The sequence below is a fragment of the Ambystoma mexicanum genome, chromosome 3p (genome assembly GCF_040938575.1).
Source record: "Ambystoma mexicanum isolate Mex_15411 chromosome 3p, UKY_AmexF1_1, whole genome shotgun sequence".
Taxonomy (NCBI): domain Eukaryota; kingdom Metazoa; phylum Chordata; class Amphibia; order Caudata; family Ambystomatidae; genus Ambystoma; species Ambystoma mexicanum.
Window position 1 is genome coordinate 1,123,569,184 of NC_090925.1, and position 18,155 is coordinate 1,123,587,338.

Here is an 18,155-nt window from a genome sequence, read left to right on the forward strand (position 1 = left end):
ATGGACTCGAGAGGGACATTTGCAATGAATGCTATGGAAGCCGCAGTGCCCCGAGTAGAGTGTGCTCTAGGCTTGAAGGGCAGAACTCTCTTGGCATAATATATGACTGCCCTACGCACATCAAGTGTGTGTAGGCTTCTTTTTGCCACGTTAGTGGGATTCTGGAAAAAAGTGGGTAGTTCCATTGATTGGTTCACATGGAACGAATTTGGGCGCAAACCGTGGGCGAGTGCGCAGAACCACCTTGTCTTTGTGGATAGTGATAAATGGGTCTAGAACTGACGGGGCCTGTAGTTCACCAACTCTTCTTATAGAAGGGACTGCCACCAGGAAGGCGGTCTTGTAAGTTAATGCGCAGAGTCCTTGGTGTCCTGGAAGCTCTGCTTGTGCTCGTCTGTCCATGCAAAGGGTTAACTTTCTTTTCTGGCGAGGAGGAGGCGGGCTCACCAGTACAAAAACCCACGCCAGCGCGGAGTCCGCAGAGTCCTTGGTGTCCTTTGTGACATTTGTGCGCAGGGGCCTGGGAGCAACTTGTTTCCGCTACCTGCTGCCCGCGCCTTCTGGTCTCTAAAAGCACAGTTATCCGCCTCCTGCCTATGGACTTTTACAATGTACGCTGTCCGCTGCTTGCTGTATGCTGAGGCAGCATTTATTGTGGTTGCCATTTATCTATCCTCACGTTTACACGCCCATATTTAAGGCTGACTGGAGGGCGAGGGGGGAGAGACGGACTACGGCAGCTCCCTAAGCTGTCGGGCGTTCCTCGCCCTCCAGCTTGTGTGATCAGCTTTCGTGTTAGACTGTGTGAGCCATATGGATTCTTGATCGGCTCTGCTATCTTTGTTCCGGCATTTGGACCCAATTAGGGGTCACCAGTAAAAGGGCAAAAAAAACTAAAAATGCTACTTCCTCTCAAATCATCAAACCCCCAATCGCTGCAGCCAAAACTAAAACTTCTTCAAAATCTGGTGTAACACACTCCCAAAGATCCTTGGATTTTTACTTAGATGCCATGGCCAATAAAATAGCTAATTGTATGAAAGCGGTTGAGCCTGCCTCTAGTGAGGCTGCTTCCTGGGGGGAGTGTTTGGGAGAGCGGAAGGGTCACGGGGAAGATGATATGGGTGCTACGACCAGGGAGGCTGAGATGGTCTGCAGTGTGGTGACGGGGAAATCCCTGTCGCCCCAACCTTCACTGCGACAAACTATATATTCTTCGGAGGGGGGTTCTAGTCATAATGGCAAGGATTTGGAGGAAAGGGAATTGGGGCCCATAGATTGCTCTACGGCGAGTGAGGGTGACAAAGAATGGTTGGAGGCCCTATTGGAGGAGAAACTCAAACCGTTACAGGTGTTGTTGAACGCTTTGAGGGGGTTAAAAGAGGGGGTTTTAAATACCTTGGCCATTATGGATGAATCCATCAGGCCTGTATCTCTCAAACTGTCTGACTTGGCCAGTATTGTTGAGGAAAAGCGTTTAGAGGACTGACGGTGCAAGTGTCCCGCAATCGCCCCTGTGTTCAGTGAAACCGCCCTTAATGGTAAGAAGGATTTTGCTCCATCAGGGAGGTGCAAGGTGGTGTTGGTTATAGATGATCTGGACGAGGTAGCCGAGGCAAATAAGAGGACTAGTGGGCCTGGGAGATAAACAAGAAGTAATGGTAAGTGAACGGGGGCCTGGGAGTGGGCCGGGGAAAGATATCTTAAACCTACCCCCGGAAGCAGTCCCCTATGTGGGGGTTATCACTGGTCTGCCCGGGCTCCCAAAGGGTAGTTTTGAATCCACAGTATCTCTGATTAACAAGGCCTCCCATTGGATTAATGCGAATGTGATGGGGCCTAAGATTGACCCCAAAATGATTTGTATGGCTAGGCGAGTGGGATGGGTGGGGAACAGACCCAAGAATGTGAGTGGGGATTGTGTGATAATCACTTTTTCCGATGCCCAGATCACGGAATACCTCCTGAATTATAATTTAGCCCGGGGTCTTAAGCCCAATGGTTATAAACTGTTTAGTAAACTACTCCCTTTGGATTACTTTTACATCCCGGGTGGGGGAAGGAAGATGCCACATCCAAAGGTGGGAAGTAGGCAAGGCGGAGGTACTGGTGACTTAAATTCTAACATGACACAAAAGCGACCGCCCAATATCTCTATGGACGGGTGGAGCACACTCTCAGCTAACAGGGGTAAGCAGAAAGCACCGGTAAGGAGTGATCCAGCACCCCTGTCCTTGGATAACCATTTCGAGATATTAAAGTCGTGCGAGGATGTGGATTGACAAGAGATTAAAAAGTGGCTGGGGAAATGGTGTTGACCCCCTCAACATCCGATGGGGGTCCGGCTAATGATAGTCTGCTATTGTGCCTGCTGTCTTGGAACATTGCCGGCGCAATGAGGAAGCTTAAAATGGGCCCAGTGATGGAACTCCTTCAAGCCAATTCTATAGTCCTACTTCAAGAAACCTGGGCTTTTGAACCCCCACACCTAGATGGTTTTATTTTGTTTGCCATTCCTGCTAATAAAAAACCGAGTGGCAGATATTATGGTGGCTTGTGTATTATGATTAAGACGGCTTTGGAATGTACGGTGGAGGTGATTCCTACTGAGATGGATTTTTTGCAGGTGGTGTCTCTAACCACTGAGAAGGGGAAGGTGTTTTGTATTATTAACTTTTACAACAGCCCTCACATCTCTGACCTAGAGAGTCTCTCCAAGGTCAAAAAGTTAATTGAGAACCTGCTGTCTAAGGAAAGCAGGAAGAGCACCTCCTATATTTGGGGTGGGGATTTCAACCTAAAAATGGGGGGAGGTCCAGATTTGGCTGCTCTAGATCCCCTTGAAGATCAGTTAGAGAATATCCCGCCGAGGAGCATGCAAGACGGGAGAGTCTGCCCCAAGGGCTTACAGTTCAATTTATGGTTGCTGGAATGGGGTTTCCGTATCGTTAATGGCCGTATGGCGCCAGACATACCTGGGGAGGGGACATTTAAAAATCATCAAGGCTGTTCAACAATCGACTATTTTTGCATCTCAGTAAATCTCTGGGAATGTGTAGTAAGCTTTGAGGTGATGATGGATACCCATAGTGACCATATGCCCATTTGTCTAACACTTAAGGGTTTGTTGGGGGCCAGAGAATCACAAGCCATAGCCCCTAGCCCACGGCTGGGAATACCTGCTGGTTCAAGAAGAATCAAATGGGGCACTATCTTAGAGGAGGGGCTGCATTATATCTCTCTAAACGAGAACAATTCGCTTGTGATGGACATTTTGGGTAACCATCTTTGTGCTCAAGTAATAGTAGAGAAATTTGTAGAATTGTTGGCTGCACCAACATCCAAATTCTCTAAAGCAACAAAGGCCAAAGGCTCTGTACCAAGAAGAGGGTGGTTAGATGTGGCTTGCAAAAAGGCAAAGAAATCGTTGTTGAGAACCTTGAAGGACCCGACAAGTGGTAGATTGAAGATTGCCCTAGATAGAAAAATCTATCAACAAGAGCTAAAGAGAAGAAAATGGGAAATAGAACAGGCTGCCTGGGAAGGTTTTTTGAACTCCGCCACGCGGGGGGAATCAGAAGGCTTTTTGGGCTTTCGTAAAAAGTGGCCCGGAAGGCAGTTGGTCCAACTTGGGGAGTGGCACCCATGTGGAAGAAGGGGCATAGGTAGCGCACTTTGGTAGTTTGTTCGAGTCGAAATAGATTGTAGTGGCCCTTGCCTAAGGTTTGAGGTGGAGGAGATTGTCAAGGCAATCAAGCTACAGGCGCATAATCGTGCCCCTGGCCTGGACATGATACCCTCGGATCTGTTCCAGGACCCAGCTGATTTGTGGGCCCCACTTCTGACTGTGGTGTTTAATGCATGTCTTAAAGCAAGGAAATATCCTCCCTCGTGGAAGCGGGCGATAAATCTTCCCAATATTTAAAAAGGGCGACATGTCTAGCCCTGGTGCATATAGGCCCATTTCTTTATTACACTCCTCGTTTAAAATCTTTGGCAGAATCTTGTTGGCCGCATTGAGTCTTGGATCGTGGAACAGTCTGTTCTATCTGATATCCAATTTGGGTTTCGTCCTGGAGTGGGTACTTTAGAAAAGAGCCTCAATCTTTACTTGCTGGTGGCTAATTCTGTGTTCTGTAGGGACGAGGTAGTCTATTTGGCATTTATGGACCTAAGCACTGCTTTTGACAAAGTAGACAGAGCTAAGCTCTGGGCAGTGCTTGGGTCCTTAGGGTGCCCAGGTGCAATTTTACAGGCCCTGGTAGACCTCCACACGGATAACGAGGCCTGTGTTCGTAGTGGCTCTGGGGGGCACTGTACGGCCTGCTTCCAGGTGGGGTGTGGTGTGAGGCAGGGCTGCGTACCTGCTCCCATTTGCTTCTGCCTTTACATCAACGGCCTCTCACAGGACCTGGTAGGTGTACTGGCCGATTATTTAACATTGGGTGGTAGGGTGTTCCCAGTACTGGCCTATGCTGACGATACCGTCCTTTTGGCAAGAACTCCTCGGGCGCTACAGGCCCTGATTAACGCCTATTCCACGTTTACGGGCAACTTGGGTTTAAAAATTAACTCCAAGAAATCTGCGGTAATGGCGTGTGTGGGTAGAAAACATCTTGCGCCGATGAAACCCATGCTCTGTGTCGGTGAAATTATCCCCAGAGTCAAGTCCTTTGACTACCTTGGGATACGGTACTCTGAGGCACTAAATGGCAAAGAACATGTGGCTAAAAAATCGGTTAAGATGAGCCAACAGCTAGGAGGTATCTCACGGTTTATGTCAAAGTGTAGGGGTCAGCCATTGGACGTGATTCTCAAGATTTATGGCACCCAAACCATGGCCTCGACTCTGTATGGCGCAGCTATCTGGGGTTACCAGAATGCGGTGGAAATAGAGAGAAAAGAGAGCACATTTTTTAAAAATTTGCTCGGGCTTCCGCCCAGTGTTTCTGGTATAGCGGTCCATAGGGAATTGGGGGTGGACCATTGGGAAGACCAGTGGGCACTGGCCCCTTTGTTATTCTGGGTCAGGCTTTGGGCTAATGAGCACGCCACCCTGTGTCAAACCATCCTACGTACTGTGATGGACAAAAGTGGTTGAAAAAAAATTCCTTGGTTAGCATATGTTTTTTCATTTTTGGGGGAAGCTAATTTGGGTGCGCTTTTTCTGCCTGTTTCACTCATATCTAAGAGTGAGGGGGCTCTTTATAAAGCCATGTTGGGTGAAGTTACAGTCAGAAAAAGAATTCTGCTGGAGTCTGGCCATAGCAATGGCGAACTGCACTCCAGCATTAGTTGTTTAACTGGAATCCAACCGTATTTGTTATGGAGTGCGTTGAAAAAGGACAGATGGCTGATCTCCAGAGCACGGTTCAATTGTCTTCGGTTGAACGGTAACACTTATAAGTGGAGGGATTTTCCCGACACAGCAAGCTGCCCGGTTTGTGGTTATCATAGAGAGGACCTCACCCATTTGCTGTTCTTTTGCACAGGATATGCTGGCATACGTAAATTGACTTTGATTCCTGCCCTCAAGAAGACGGTGATCCGTACTCATAGGGCTGCTTTTGTGTTCCTTTTGAGTGCTGAAACAGTTTTCATTGCTTGGGGTCTCTTGACGTTTCTGAAAAGAGCGATGTATTTCAGAAATTCCATTACGAAACTTCAAGGTTACGAAGGCCTGTAAATAAAGTATAATATCTCTTTCTGTGGGATAATAGGTATGTGTATAGCTTTTTGGTATGATCCTTCACCCTTGTTTGAGTTATCTTTTTAACAAATAAATGTTTTTGTACACTGTCTTTAGGAATTGTTTATTGAATGTATTTTTATGATAAGGCAATTTTATGAATTTGTAAATTAGATCTGTGCATTGATGTGTTTGTTCTGTTGTTTAATGGTTGTTTTTATACATCCGAACAAACTTGATTGATGATGATGGTGGTAAGTGAGTGCTTTAAGGCTAGCCTTATGCATAGGTTCAAAGGGAGATCCCATAAATTTGGTTAGTACCACATTTAGGTCCCATACGGGAGCTGGGTTTGAAATGGGGGGGTGAGGGGGGGGTGAAGTCTCTTAACCCCTTCCATGAAAGCGGACCTGAGTGAAGAAGGTGAGTAGGAGAGCAATCTATGTGAAAGATACTCTTGGAATTACACCAGATGACAAAGCGTTTCCACTTATTGGAGTAGCAATGTCTGGTGTTAGGCTTTCTTGCTTCTTTAAGTATATCCATGCATCTCTGTGGAAGCTGGAGGTGCCCGAACTCTATGGTCGCAGGAGCCAGGCTGCTAAGTTGAGAGTTTGAGGGCATGGATGAAGTGTTTCCCCTTTGCCCTCGATAGCATTTAGTATGGGCAAGGTAGTTTCATCGGAGGGGAGATAGACATCTCCATCAGATGAGAGAACCAGGGCTGGCGGGCCCATATGGGGCCACCAATATCATGGTAACTGGTTCCTGGTGCATCTTGTTGAGTAGTGGAGTCGGGGCAGGTGGAAAAGCGTAAACACATTTCCCTGACCTTGGTATCCAGAGACTGTTCCTCTTGGAGCATTTCTGAGGGTACCTGGAGGTGTAATCTGGGCATTGTTAGTTCTCCAGAGTTGCGAACAAGTTGATCTCGGGGAAGCACCATTATGCGAAACCGTTGGAGACGATGTCTTCGTGTAGTCACCATTCATACTCTGTGGGTAGAGGGAAGTCTCTGCTGATCACGTCTACCAGACGATTGAGTTCCCCTGGAACGTGTTCAGACAGGAGGAACATCTGGTGTTTGAGAGCCCACTTTCAAATGTTCTGGGACAGTTTGGATAGCTCTGGAGAATGTGTCTTACAAGACACTGAAATCACTATGACAAAAAGGAGAGGATCATTTAGAAATTCCCTGAGGGAGATAGAGAAGGCCACAACTTTTAGTTTCCCTGCCAGATTAGAAAAGACCTAGGGGGTCATTACGACCCTGGCGCTAAGGGATTACCGGTACCGGTAACGATACCAGTAATCCCTTAGCGCCCAATTCCCATAACGGCGGCTGGAACCAGCCGTTATTGCAGGGACCCACAAAGGGACCCTGGCGATAATTACGGTACCGCAATTTGCGGTGCCGTAATTACCGCCTTTCGCCTTTCCCATTATGCCCCATGGGGCAAGAATGGGGAAGGGCCAGGGTGAAATGGGGAAGTACCGCTGCGCCAACCTTGGAATGGGGCGGTACTTCCCCATTTCACCATGGCGGACTCGTTACAATACCGGCAGCAACCATGGTGCTAATAGCGCCATGGTTTAGCGCCAGTGTTGTAATGAGGGCCCTAGAGAGTCGAGGTTACCATAATTAGAAGTTGGAGATGGTCCGGGGTAGGGATTGTCTGGGCTAGGGTCAAGGGAGCCCATGGGGAGGTTGAGCGAGTCGTAGGATTCCCCATAGTTTCACCCGTGACAGTCTTCCCAGACGACTGGTTTAGAATATTAGTAAAGCATCAAAGCATCTCAAATTGGCACCTTTATCTGTGGGTTTCTAAGGCCATCAATGACAAATGGTGTGCAATGCTTCAGGTCCTGATACAGAGGTCACCCACGGCCAAAGAGTAAGTAGAAGTTTGAATAACCAAGGAGGCCAGACTACCTGCCAGAGCTATGCTTAGAGCCACTGGGTGTGACCTGACCTACATTGGGACACATAAGTGGTCATTCCACTCAGAGGGAAAGCCCTAGTCAACACAGGGCTCTGGGTGGCAGTACCCCAGACCACCTCTGGGAGAATCACCCCAAAGTCTGGTCTAGCTGATCAACACTTGCTCAACATGGAATTCGGTGTCAATGATTGGGACTGTCATCAATGGGGACGGAAACGTACAATTACTGTGCTTTTAAAATGATGAGTGCACATTTACGTGCAGTAGGCATTTAAAATAATTCAGACTCCCATCACTGTGACCAAGCGGAGCAGGGGCTGCGGGAGGGGGGGTTGGGGAGGGGTGTCCCCTGCCCCCCTTGGGTGCTGTAATGGGAGTCAGGGGTTCCGGGGGTGTCCCACGCATAACGCTCTGGTAAGCGGGAGACAAGAAAGTAACATTTAAAAAAAGAAACAACCTAAATAACCCTGCAGCGCCAGTTCCTCCCACATACATGGGAGGAACTAACGTTGCAGGGAGAGTGGGGAGTCGGTGGTGCAAACAGAAGTGTGACACCGTAAAGGTAAGTGGGGGCGGGTAGGGCAATGCGGGCCGGGGGATGCAGGCAAAGTGATCTATCTGGTCACTGCGCCACACCGTAATAGGGGTCGACAATTTAGTCTGCTGCATTACGGGCGACGCAGTGATCACATAGATTGATTGATATTTTATTTCTATCGCGCTCGTACACAAGTGTTTCAGAGCGCGACAAGGCAAGGGAGGGGAACAGGGGAGAACAAAACAGCGATCTTACTACGCCCAGTGACATTGAGAACGCGCAAGTGCATGGGAGAGGGGGGAGGGGAAAAGTGCATGGAAGGGGGAGAGGTGGAAAGTGCGAAGCAGAGGAGAAACAGATAAATAACAATAAATAAATAATAAAGGCAACAAACAGTGGTAATGCAGCCAGCAATTTGCAAGTGCTAGGTTTAAGGCAGACAGGGTAGGTCCGATAAGTGCAGGAAAAAAAAGGGGGGGCTGTATGGGTACAGATACAGACCCCAGTGCAAGGGGTGGCACGGAGGCAGTGCGGGAGGGTGACAGGATGAGCAGGTACCTGGGCCCAAAAGACAGAGGATGGCCAGGTGCACGTGCCAAGAGAGAACAGATCAGCAGGGGAGAGGGGGAGCGAAGGCAGAAGAAAAGAAGAAGGTCTTGAGGTGCTTCCGGAACCGGAGATAGTTCTCCTCAAGTTTTAGAGTGGCAGGGAGGCTGTTCCAGAGGGAGGCCCCAGCCGAAGACAGAGATCTACCCCCAGCTCTTTTCTTAGAAAAACGACTGACCCTGAGTGAGTTGGAGGTAGAGGAGCAGAGAGCTCCATGGGGACTACCTGCGAGAAGCCAAAGCCATCTTGTTCAATCTGGGGAACAATGCACTAATGATCAAGCCTGGACAGCTCATCGTGCAGCAGGTCTGCGAGAGAATCTTAGTCCCACAAGTGCTAGAAGTTTACTGAAGCTCAACAAGCAGACTCACTTTTGTAGCAAACTCAAAAAACCCAGGTATCGGAGGAGGAAAGCAAGACGTTACCAGGCCCCTATTTCTTCGAGAAATGAAGAATCTACTGGGTCGATGTGACTCCGAAGGGAGATGGAATAAACTATTAGGAACAAGCACTGTCTCCAAAAGATCCACCTTCAGGTTTTAGAAAGACGTGGAAATAAAGACGATATCCGAACAAGAGAAGGAAGTCCTACAGTGCAAAGATGCAGCCCAGTGTGGACCACCGCAAAGGCAGCGGAAGAGTGCAGTATCCAAGGCGTCAAGGTCAAATTATGTACACCCACGTAAGCAGAGATGGTGATCCGTTGGTAGACATGCAGGAAACTAGGGTATATTGCCAATTGTGCCCCAGTGGGAGGAGGAGCTTATGGAGGTAGCTTTCTCAACCCCTTTAAGAGTATTATCCTCCAGAATCAGAGCGAGAAAAAGAATCAGTCATTTCTGGGTATCTCTCAGAATTGTATCAAGGAAAACCAGGGACAGCAGAAGTGACATCCTGGGCAGTATATTCCATGGACGAAGTGGACAGGAAATTCCATTTTACGTTGAAGTCAAAAGAAGACTGGCTCTTACGTTGGTAGTCTCCAGGAGCCGTCACACAGCAATCGCTGCCACCTAATTACCAAGGAGGATTTGACTCCCGGATCACTCTCCCAGATTATGTGTCTACCTTTGGAAATGTACTTCTATCCCCAAGCCCAGCTGTATGTAGAAGCTCTCATGGAGCAGAAAAAGACATCCAAGGTATGCCAGGCCTACTGGAAGAAATACTACTAGGCACAGGTTTCCCTCTCTTTGACCATTGCCTCAAGACCTTACATACGCAATATGAAGGGGTTCTTAAAAAAGAAATCCCTGCAAGTAGTAAGTACCAATGACGGGAGGGAGGGGGACTTGGAAGGAGTCGAGGTATGCGACAGGGTCAGGGGCTTCACCCAGTCAAGGCGGAACAGGGTTCCCTCCCAGAAATGGGGTCAGAAATGAGAGGCGGACACAAAATTGTAATATTTTCATCAGACATCTCTATTAAATAAAAAGGCTTGGATAATGGATAAAGGCCTATCTTTCCCTATCCTAAAGAGAGTTTCCCCGCCTATGAAACTAAAATTAAAGATCAGGCTGTGTCAAGTCGTCAAAATGTATACACTGCCCTCGTGTCCAAAACATACCAATCTGACCCTCACACTATAAATGAACTAAGGGTTCAAGGAAATGTCTCTGACTTATATTTGGCAAAAAGTGTTCATAAGGCAAGTGGATAAATCCAACAGAAGCAGTATTTTCCAAGGTGAAAACCATTGGATCCAGAGAGTGGTTCCCTTCCTCTGGCTAGTAGGATGGCAAAAGTGTCTCTTTCAAACAGTTTCTTAAGAATGGCAAAGTGTCTCTTTCAAACAGTTTCTTAACGATAGCAAAAGAGTCTCTTTCAAATAACTTTAGTGGAATGCCTGGTCTACTCACCTACCAGGGGTCCATAGTAGGTTCTTTAGATTCTCTGGTGCACTCTCCTGCCAGGTATCATCCTATAATTTTAAAGTTCTTAATTATCTTCAAAGTACCTGTTGTTCGGATTGGCAGGACTTCCTTTCATCAATTTCTCAGATTGCCTGGTATAATCCCATGCCAGGAATCCCTCTCTGGGTTCCTGCAGACCCCCTGGCATATTACTATGCCAGGTATCTCTCCCCAAAATTCTATGTGCCTTGCGTGTTCCTTTCACCAGGTCTTCTTCTTGCTTCCAATGTCTTTCAATATATATATATAGCACAGTTGTTTGACTTCACTGTGCTTTCACTTCATTAGCTGAGGTATTACTTGGTCCAACCTTCCCCACAATGACATCTCATGCATGGGGACTTGTTCAAGTTCAGCCTTATAAAATGTTCATCAGTATTTATTTGCATGTGGTAATTGTGATGAATCAGTAACGACTCCCCCTAAACCCCGACCTGTGTCCTTCCTCATGTGGCCAGAGGAAGGCAGACACTTCCTGATCCAGACGCTGGGGGTGGTGTTCTGCGGTAGGATCACATGGGGGAGGAAACAGGTCAGCAGGAAGAGTACATGTCCCTGTTTAACAAGCAGAAATTGTTTAAACTAATTTTGCTATTCGGGACTCTCAAGTCCCATAATTCCCTCAGTACTGGGATGAGGGATACAGAGGAACAAAGGTGTAGTGATGTGATGAAGAACTAGTAGCTGCCGATATAAGTAAGGACAATATAGGACAGAGCCACAGGGAAGGATATAATGCAACCATACAGCAGGGCAATATAATGATCAATATGAGTGAACCAAACGATCCACAAAATACACGGACTGCATATCCCAGAATGCTCCCCACTTACCAAATTCATTTGAAAACCAGAGAGGGGGAAAACCACAAAAGAAACGGACTACATATCCCAGAAGGCTCCTACACTTACCGAATTAATTTAAAAGCCAGAGAATGGGAAATGAAAGTAAAGAAGGGAGGCAAAATACTATGTTTCCCTATTTGAACCGACCCTCACCATCAGGGGTTAAATCTCAGCCAGCCTAGCGAGGAGGGAGCAGGGAGGAGTGGAATTGGCCGCAGGTGTGAATGAAAAGTGGTCGGGAACACACAACATTAATGATCAGGGAGGAGGGGCACAAGGGTTAAAACTACGACCAAACCCATCCAGCTGTCTCTCATTTTTCAGGAATGGAAGGAGGCTGCCGGGGAGGCTCCGGAGTGGAACGAAGCCAGTAGCTCCTACCGGTGGGCCTATTAAGGAGAAGAGGAGGGAACGACGGAGCACACCGTATCTGTCCAGCAAACAACAGAGGTTTCAGAGTGGAGGAAAGCGCCTGAAGGTAAAGGTGCCTACCGCATGTGTGGAAACTGACATCGAAAGAGTTGATTTATCTGTGTGCTACAGGCCGGGCTCAGCCACGCTAGTGGGCTGCATTCCGGAGGGGCCCGCAACAGACTCAGGATCTTGATTAATTGAACAAGCATTTGGGGAAGGAATCGCTCAGACTTTTCTGAATTACATTTATTTGAGGCAAGAACCGGAGTCCTGTGTTAAACTGTTACAAACCTTTTTTTTAATAATTTCTTTCCAGCAAACCCGGAACTCTTGGGGTTTATTTTTGATTAAAGTACTAGCTGCAACTGCTGAAAGAGGACAATCCTTATTTGTTTACCTGCCCAATTGTATCTGCATGTACAACGTACCTACCGGTGAGCTGTTCAATAAAGTCTGTGTTGTATACTACACAGTGTCTCTAGCTCACTACATTATAAGTGGTCAGCTAATTAATCTAAATGACCCACACATGAGGGAGACAAAGGCTGAAATGACCCCCTCAGTTGCGTGCCAGTGAGAAGCTGCAGAAGTCAGAGAAGCAGAAGCCGTTCATGCTGTGCGAGCCATGTCTGCAGGTGGAGGAGAGATTCACAGAGCTAGACGATGCCAGGACCACTGAGGGTCCTGAGAGAGTCAGTGCCTCTCATTATCCCCCTTGCAGAGGTTCTGCAGCAGGAAGTCGGCATGGTAGAAGACACCAAACGATCTCCAGTGACTGGGCCGCACAGGTGAGCTTGGGAAGCTTTGAGTTGGTGTGGCGGCAGAGAAAGTGAACAACCAGAAACTGTTCCCCAAGTCCCAGAGAGCCGCAGAGGCTAACAGCCACTGAGCACCAAGCGAAAGCGACGTACCCAGTGAGTTTATTCTTGTAAGTGGTACCGGAGCGCTCGGGCAGCTTGGGCCAGGTCAGCCACGCTGCTTGCGTGTGCATGACAGAGGCATTTCTGTTGAAAACCAAACTGTTAGAAAACCACAGAGGTTGCGGTTAACGCAACAAAGTGGCTGTGATGTACCTTTTGTGAGTTTTTGGAGATTCCAATAACCTGGTGAGAAAATAGCATTACGAACGGAGGTACGCAAGCAATGCCAAAGCCAAAAGAGGGCTAAAGCTGGGCCAATTGAGAATATCAAGCAATGCCAAAGCCAAAAGAGGGCTAAAGCTGGGCCAAGTGAGAACACCAAGCATTGCCAAAAGCAAGCATTGCCAAAAGCCAGAGGGCAGGAATAAGAACCCCAAGGTTTGTAAGAGGTGCTACTCCTATGTTGAGAAGGATGTGCTTAATCTACACTCACATTGACAAAACCAAGGTAGCCACAAGGAAATACTGTATTCCTAGCTACTGTTTAACTACTGGTGCAGAAGGAAGAGAAAAGTGGCAAACAAGCTGCCCTTCTGGAAGAAGATATCCAGAGGGAGATGAGCATTGATTGTACAATGATTTTTCTATTCCCTGAAAGCTGCATTTTGATAGCAAGAAAAACGATTGAAGTTGCTTTTCTTCTAAAATTGAAAGTTCCCATTGAAGCACTTTTCTCTGTTGTTTTTGAAGATGAAGACGGGCAGGCGAGTGTACCCCAAGGGCAAGAAGTGATTGCCGAGAAGAAACCTGGTGAAAGGATAAGCCAGGTAGTAGAAGGTGCAAGTGCTAAAGAGTGGTACCAATAGAGAATAACATATTGAGTTGTGACTGTTTCAGAAGAGTTGGCAAGGATGGCTGAAGAAAAGTTGCAATTCTTGATGCAGTTAATTGTGTTAAAGCACCTTGACCAGACCTTGTGTTTCTACTAACATGGTGTAGCAGTTCTTACTCCAGGAGGTGTGATAACGTATGACTTTTTCAAGATACTTTATTGAGGCAACAGAACTTTGTGAATTTGAGTACAAGTACTTAAGAGCTCTGCTGGAACTTTGTGTTGAAACGGATTTCCTTGTTTTCCCTTTTGTTTGTAGAAAACCCTTGTTTGGACCTGGGGGAGGGAAGTTCGCCCAGACCATGACAAAAGACACTTATCATACTATGAATCAGTTCCTATGACATATACAGTCGTTGATTTGAATTACCATATATTTCCTTTTTGCTTTGATTGTTGTATACGTGTGAGGGTTAGATATCCCTTGGTTAGAGTGCTCCCTTTTAGTTTATTATAGGCAGTGAAATCCTCGTTAGAGTAAGAATAGTGAGGCATTTGTTCAACCTTTTTTGTTTATTAAATGGCAAAAGCTGAAGATATTTTACCAAATTGTCCCCTCACATTTCTGACCCCTCACATAATACTTGATCCAACTTTCCCCATATTGACATCTCTTATATGGGGAATTGTTCAATGTCTGTCTTTTAAAGTATTAATTAGTATTTATTTGTACTTCACTTGGTTGGTATTCAAATATTCTTATTTGCTTTTGTGCCTGTCGGTACGCACCGGGGTCCCCAATGCTTCTGGGCAGAGTAACCGCTGTTTTGCGGCATTCCCGACCTGTGGCACATTGCTGTGGCAAAGCCTCCTCTTCTGGACAGCCTCCCTCATACGGCAGACCCTCCTCCAGTGCTCCTGACTGCTCAGTGCTCACTCGCCGGCAAGATTGCTGCCTCTCTGCACGACCATGGCTCCGGTAGGTCTGCTGTAGCTGCCGGTCCTTCCACGGTGCTTGCTGCGTCTCTCTTGGCCACGCATCATACTGGTAAGCCTTTGCGAGCGTCTGCCTGGAAATGCCTGTGTTCTTCAGCACAGGCCTTCTCCGTGCTGCTTCCTTTCATTATTATAATTGTGGTATTTATTCAGCACAGACCTGGCATCGAGAAGCAACAGTGCGCTTTACAGAGGTGTACAACAATACAGATACATAATGTCTTTCTCTTTCCGGCTCTCCTACAGTTCTGAGTGTGAACACCATTTTTAAAGTGCCCGCGCACTCGGGGTGCATCATTACAACTAGTCTGCATGATTAACGTTGGGTTTCTTTCAGTCTGCATTGACTCCTTTTCTCTCCTCATCTCAGTACTTAAGGCTTTATGGGAATTGGAGTCCATAGGATTTCCAAAGCTATACTGTTGAGGATTTTTATTTAGAGAAACATTAGAGATAGGAGATGTTACGTGTGTGTATGAAGGATGGATGGACTTCTGACTGGAATAACAGTTTGCCATCAGAAGTATAGGTGTTATAAGGATTTCCTCACAGTGTAGGGGAAAATACTGCATCGCTCCTAATGGAATCATCACCTTCTTCCGACAATCGTGCCCCTCCCACATGATCCTCTCACAGAGTACCACCCCCAGGGTCAGGGTCATGTAGCGGCTGACGTCCACAGGCCATGTAGGGGAGATCATCATTGGGGAATCGGTGATGACTCTGCAGGATTCACCAAAGTTCTCTTATCTTTTTCAGAACCGTGGGGCAGCAGAAAACAGACTAAGAGTGAGAAGGGACTGCAGGGGAGAAAGAGAAATACCCCCAAACTGAATTGGAAAGGAAATTCAAATTGACATGGAGCAAGCAATAAGGAAAATGAGCAGCCAGCACACAACCACCTTGCAAAAGGAGATTGAAAAGGGGGTAGGGCTAAAACCCTTCTTAAGGTTTTCTAGTGGAATACCCACCCCAAAAAGGACAACATAGTATCAGTTTAATGAGGTTTGGTGAGATGGGGGCGTACTCATTGAAAGAAAGAGATAGCGAGCGACGAACATGGTGTAAGTGTCGAAGAGCATGTTGAAGGAGAGCAAGAGAGACAAGGAAGATATCAGAGGGAGGAGAGAGGAAATAGAGACAGAGGAAGCGATAGAGACTGAGAAAGAGTGTGGGGGAAGAGACACGTAATAAAACACTGACATCAGTCTGCTGACAACCGGGACAGGATCATTTAGAAATTCTCTGAGGTACTTGGAGAAGACAACAGCCACTAGGTTTCCATCCAAGACTAGAAGAGAGCTAGGGAATAGGGGTTACTATGCTTAAACTAGTTGGGGAAAATCTGAGGGCTATGGATGACTGGGCTAGAGAGAAAGAGCCCACAGGGAGATTGAGAGAGTCATAGAGACTGTTCCAGTCTTCCCAGAGCAATGGTTTCACATATTAATAAAGCACATCAAATCAATCAGCTTTGTCTGTGGATTTCTGAGGCCCTTTGTGGCACAGATTTGATTAGTGTTCACAGAAAAGAACATCAATGGTCATTGTTTAGAAACAACCCTGTACAATCGATGGGAGTTTACCCTAACCTCTATGGACCGCCCCACAAAACAACATGTATTGTCTCTTAAGGGACGTTAAAGAAGAGAGTGTTGCAACATTCTGGGACTGTGTGAAGGTCAGAGATCCAGAGGCACACCAGTTTCCTGAGCAAACAAGATACTCAAATGTACAACAGTGTCTCTCCCTCCTTTACCTTTTATTTAAATGGTTCAGAAATAGTACTACAAGACATTTATCCCATACCCCATCCTGACAACACAAAAAACCTCCCAAAAGGTTCTGTGCCATGCAATTCTATTCATCCCTGACAGCAGTCAGGGTTGACTCTTATTGCTCTTAAACCAAATACAGAATGTCTTTTGGCTGAGAGAGAGGAGGAACTGAAGCAGACGCATGGTGAGCATGGCTTGGAAGATAGCGGAAAATCAAAATCTTCAAGGTTGGTAAGAATAAGATAGTAGCACAAGGCATCACAGGTAAATGATGTGTGATTACACATATATGAAGATGGGATGCAGAGACAACAGACATTTTCCCAAACCAACCAGTGAAGAAAGTAACAAAATGATGTAGAAAAGTTGCATAATAAAAATCTGACATGGTTATTTGTATTTCCTGATACAGCCAATGTCCAGAAGGCAAAAGAAAAGTATTAAAAGTATGTGCATGTAATAAAGACTGTGCCATTATTGAGGCTGTAGCGCAGAGGTTGTGGATTTGAAATGTCTCCGTTAGCTCTTACTTACATCAGACACCCAAATATGCATTAACAGCTTGCCAGCATGCTTCCCCTCCCCACCTGTTTGTCTAATCTGCAGTGCTTAGATTTTGTGCCTGGCTAGATACATAGCCTATATTACTATTTGCACTTTCATTGAGTGCATGCTATATGACCTATCCCCACCCTCAAGAATGGACTTGTAAGAGGCACTGAAGCCTTGGTATTAAGCACTTGGTTATAGAACACAACCATCAGTTTTGGTGAATACTGATGAGGTATGACTTTGTGAAATCCCCCACCACCTCAACCTCCGCAAGCCAGCTTGGAGTATTGCCACTTCACCCACCAGTTTTAAAGTAATCATAAAAACATATGTTGTCAGGTAAGCAGTGTAGCTCGACCCCTCCAGCTTTGCAACTCCCTCTAACTGAGGGTGCGTTGGCATACTTTTAGATAGCCATACAAATGTCCTGCAGAAAACAATGTAGTAATGCTCACAGCACAAAATACATGCCTGAGAATAATCTCTTTATACAGTGCACTAGATCCCTTAATTTAGCAATAATCACTGGTTCCCTGACAGCAATGTATTTGTATGAAATAACCGGCTGCAGCAAGCGCAGAACGTGTTTCAAACAAATACTCACCACCCAACATGGCCACCATGGATATGAAAGGGGGACGAGAGAGGAGGATGGCAGATGGGTACAAGCAGCATTGAACTTGCTTAGAATGCATGCTTGGTTTGTGAGATTCAGCCTGTGTTCTGAGCAACCTGACTAGTTGTTGCACACCCAGGTGCCAATGAACAGATTTTGTCCAACAAATCTATAAAACGTCTCCAAACTACAAAAATCTAAGTGCGGTCCATATGCTAATAACTTGTACAGGAGCATCCCCTTTATTAGATGAGGGCTTCACTCAGAATATTTAAATGGAATACCAAATCTGTCACAACAGTGAACATTGGGGCTAACGCCTCAACTCGCTCTCCCCCCTTTGGAATTTACATCACACCAATCCTTTGTCTAATGCTGAAAGAAAATTGTTGAACCCTATTCTTTTCATGCGGGCTCAGCTTGTTAATAAAATCAAATTCTTGCTTTAAAAAGTGGGCAAAACTTAGGGGCCCCAATCCCAGAGACCTACCCAAGAACAGGCAGGAGGCAGCCCTCATTATGCAACTCTTACTGGCCGCGAAGATCACGGTAGCGCGCACTTGGAAATGCTGA

The 18,155-nt window shown here is 46.5% G+C and overlaps 1 protein-coding gene across 5 annotated transcripts in view; it reads right to left on the reverse strand.

Annotated features, from left to right (window-relative positions):
* The window catches only part of RAD50 (RAD50 double strand break repair protein), a 1,278,308-nt gene that overhangs the window by 256,124 nt on the left and 1,004,029 nt on the right, over positions 1-18,155 (reverse strand). The window lies entirely within an intron of this gene.